Source organism: Balaenoptera acutorostrata, chromosome 15 (assembly GCF_949987535.1).
Source record: "Balaenoptera acutorostrata chromosome 15, mBalAcu1.1, whole genome shotgun sequence".
Classification (NCBI taxonomy): domain Eukaryota; kingdom Metazoa; phylum Chordata; class Mammalia; order Artiodactyla; family Balaenopteridae; genus Balaenoptera; species Balaenoptera acutorostrata.
The window spans coordinates 43,296,733-43,301,091 of record NC_080078.1 but is presented as its reverse complement, the minus strand read 5'-3'; the positions used below and the strand labels follow the sequence as shown (position 1 = coordinate 43,301,091).

The 4,359-nt window shown below is 40.9% G+C and overlaps 1 non-coding gene across 1 annotated transcript; it reads left to right on the top strand.

Annotated features, from left to right (window-relative positions):
* The first annotated feature begins 1,510 nt into the window (after positions 1 to 1,510).
* Positions 1,511 to 1,645, top strand: LOC114239103 (small nucleolar RNA SNORA70). Its single transcript, XR_003624290.1, has one exon. It is a non-coding gene; the product is annotated as a small nucleolar RNA SNORA70 (small nucleolar RNA).
* The last annotated feature ends 2,714 nt before the right edge of the window (positions 1,646 to 4,359 follow it).

Sequence of the window (4,359 nt, the reverse complement as noted above, 5' to 3'; positions counted from 1 at the left end):
TCTCTTCCATATTTCAGATGAAGAAATGAGAGTGGGTTTTCAGCGTGTGTTAACTAGAAATAAGGAAAGACTGCCATATCTAAGAATTTCCTGGCGACTGAGGGAGGAGGACAGAAAAAAAGGGTGAGAAGAATCGGGGGATGAATGCAGTCAGGGTGTCCTGGGAAAAAGCCAGAGGCACGAGGAGAGCAGGATGAACTCATAAGGAAGCACCATTTCATTATGAAGAAAATTACTACTGACTCCTAAATGTAGGTAGCTATGTGTTAACAAGATTTTAATGTTGAAAATATTATTGAAAAAACTTACAAATATGGCTAGTAATGGGAGATTTAATAATATATTATCCAAGAAGAAATGGTTGATTTTGCTTATCTCAATCTTAGTAAAAGAAGACGCAAAGGACCTGGAACTTTAATCATTTTAGCAAAAGGAATTAATCTTTTTGTTTATCCGGTGACTTGACTTTGGTGAGCAATGGGATACTGGAGGATGAAAATTTTAACCTGATGTTGTCTGATAGAAATATAGTGCCAACCAGACACGTAATTTAAAATTTTCTTGTACCCACATTATAAAAAGTAAAAAGAAACAGGTGAAATTAATTTTTTTAATTTTTAATTTTTATTTTTTTCTTCCAGCTTTATTGAGGTATAATTGACATACCCCTTAATATATATACAGTACTGTATAGTTTAAGGTGCACAGCATAATGACTAGACTTACATACGTCATGAAATGATTATCACAGTGAGTTTAGTAGACATCCATCATCTCATATACGTACAAAATTAAAGAAATAGAAAAAAATACTTTTCCTTGAGATGAGAACTCTCAGGACTTATTCTCTGAACAACTTTCATATATAACATACAGCAGTGTTAACTATATGTGTCATGTTGTACATTACATCTCTAGTACTTATTTATCTTATAAGTGAAAATTTGTACTTTTGACCACCTTCTTCTGATTCCCCATACCTACACCCACCTTCACTAACCACAAATTCGATCTCTTATTCTGTTTGTTTGTTTTTGAAGTATAATTGACTTACAACACTGTTAGTTCCCATTACACAAGACAGTGATTTGATATTTCTATACATTTCAAAAGGATCACCAGGATAAATCTAGTTACAATACGTCAGTGTAAAGACATTACATAGTTATTGACTGTATTCCCCACACTGTACATGTCATACCGGTGACATTTATTTTGCAACTGCAAGTTTGTACCTCTTAATCTCCCTCACCCATTTCTTTCCTCCCCCCGAGTCCTCCCCCCTTCTCTGTATCTATAACTCTGTTTCTGAAACAGGTAACTTAATTCTAATAATGTATTTCATTTAACCTAATGTATTTTAAATGTTCTCATTTCAAACATAATCAACATAAAAATTATTAAAGAGATAGTGTACATATTTTTCATTCTAAATTTTGAATGTCAGTGTATTTTTCACACTGATAGGCCATCACAGTTGAGACACAACACTTTTCACAGTTCAAGTGATTTGCAGACAATTAAGCCGACCGTGCTCTTTTCCCCATGGGGGCCCTGTGTGCAATGGCTGCAAACAGCAGCCTCCTCGGTAGTGTATGCAGCTTGTTGCCTGTGTGGGTTGCCCTAAGGGGCCTTGGAGACAGCCCTTGCCAGTGGACATCATGACTGGCATGCTGTCCCCAATCTAGGCTCCAGACAGGTATGCGTGGTGCCTTTGGAAAGCCCCAGGGCACAGTGGCCAGGGTCCACGTTGGCCAAGTCATAATGTCCATCCGCAGCAAGCTGCAGAACAAGGAGCATGTGATTGAGGCCCTCCACAGGGCCAAGATCAAGTTCCCTGGCAGCCAGAAGATCCACATCTCCAAGAAGTGGGGATTTACTAAGCTTAATGCAGATGAATTTGAAAACATGGTGGCAGAAAAGCGAGTCACCCTGGATGGCTCTGGGGTCAAATACATCCCTAATCATGTTCCCTGGACAGATGGTGGACAGTGCAGTTCCCTGCACTCATGAGAGCCTTGGTGCTGTCCTTTCTTTACACACACCCACCAATAAATTCTACTTTCCTGTCCAAAAAAAAAAAAAAAATAGTTCAAGTGAAATGTATCTCTACTCAAACAATAAAGTTGTGTTTCACAGGAAAACATATTTACTCTCCTTTAGTTTGAAGACTTAAATTAATTAAAATGAAACAAAATTAAGGATTCAGTTCCTCAGTGGCAGTAGCCCTATTTCAAGCGCTCAGCAATCACACGTGGTTGTGGCCTGCTGTTATGGACCGGACAGCTCTCACCCAAGGGGGCCCTTGGGATATTCATGCAGTCCAAGCCTGCTGCCAATCTTCCAGCAAGAACTTATTGGGTTAGAATAGACATAGTTTGTGCACATCCTGGCTTTATGGGCTGAATTGTGTGCCCCCAAATTCATGCATTGAAGCCCTAACTCCGAGGTAATCACGTTACAATGAGGTCACTAAGGTGGGCCCTAATCCAATATGACTGGTGTCCTTATAAGGGGAGGGGAGGGAATTTGGGCACAAGGAGAGACATGATACCAGCACGCACACAGAGGCAAGGCCACGTGAGGACACAGCAAGAAGGTGACCGTCTGCAAACGAGGGAGATGGGCTTCAGAAAAACCAACCCTACCAACACCTTGATCTTGGGCTTCCAGCCTCCAGAAGTGAGAAAATTAATTACCTCCACTAATATTTGTTATTATTTAGAACATTGCACATATTTTCAGTAACTTAAAAATGAATGCCTATTCTTCACATCTACTAATCCCCCCAGGAAGTACAACTTTTTCCCACTAGATTTAAATAATAAATCCACTCATGTTAGGAGATTCTGAAGCTGCCCAGTATGTGGTATTTTGTTACGGGAGCCCAAGCAGCTAATAAGGCCCAACACACAGAGGGTTAAGAAAAATCTGGCAAGGGCTTCACCATTTCAGATGTGCTCTTCCTGTTTTGTCACAGGCTTCGTACTTGAATGTCCCACAAATCCTTAGAGCTTGGATCTCTGAAAATCAATTTAAGAAACACACACGTCCAAGGGTGTGTGTGTGTGTGTGTGTGTGTGTGTGTCTTTAGCTGGCTTTGTGCACAAGTTTTTTAGTGGCTGTTTGGCCAGGATGTTGCGTGTGTTTTCCATTTGGAAGGTGGGAAGTGAATGAGTCACACTGACAAACCACAGACACGCGGCTTTGAGGTTCAAAATGAAGTGTTGGTGGCCATCCTCTTGCCTTTGTCCATCACAGACGTGGAGCCTCTTCATCATCACCCACGTTCGTTAACAGCGTCTGTGTCTATGCTAATACAATCAGGAAACGAGGCAACCCATCTCTTCCTTCCCAGAGAGAACAGGGTGATCAGCCATTAGTGATTCACACTGATAAGCCTCCACTAATTGAGCAGAATGTAATTAGTGATTACATAATATTTGAGCTCTTGCAACTGTCATTAATGTCCACGATTCACCAGAGATGAGCCCCGCCGAATGGAGTGTGATTGCCGCGGCTAAATCTAGTTAATCTGGGGTATCTTAATCAACACGGGATGCACTTTAGGCAGCGGTTAAAAGCTCTGGTGACCTCGGAGAAAACTCTGCCATCCACCAAGGTCTGGATTGCTTACGATAGGGATCCCTTTCCAAAGAGAAATTTAATAATTAAATGGCCTGGAAAACTTGAGGGCAGAGTGATTGGATGATATTAACACATTTAGATTTTTCTGTAACAGATATGGTGACCGAAACGTTGTACTGGTGCTGGCATTAATTTATGACACATCTGATATTGACTCAGGGTGTATTATCTGCTGAAGTTATAATAGTTTTTGTAATGTGGCTAGGAGAACGGGATTAAGAAATAGTTCTTTATAAGAGGAAAGATGACTAGTTATAATGGCCCTCTCAGAGCACACTTTTGAAAGTTTGTTTTATGGAACAAAACTTTAGAAGCAATAACATTAGAGTGATATTTTGCTTCCTGTAATAAGTAAAAGTTGGGTTCATGAGATATTACATTTCACTGTGTCCTGAAGTCAAGATGGATTTTCAAGGCATTTGTAGCAGGGGCTCTTGGTGTCCGACCCCGTGTTCTTCGGTCAACGAGTTCACCTGCAGCTGCATTGGACAGCTCTCATGTATACTGTAAACTTCCTACCCCAAGCATCTTTATCACCCTGTTTTTCTTCTCAAAGGTTTTCTTCAGCACCCCGTGAACTTGGTCAACCCACTTGTAGGACATCCTGTAAGTGTCGAGGATTCAACAACTCTGGGGTAAGTCTCAACAAAAGGGGGCTGGGAGTTGGTGGATCAATACCCCAGCTCCCCACTCTGAGGATGTGTTTGTTCC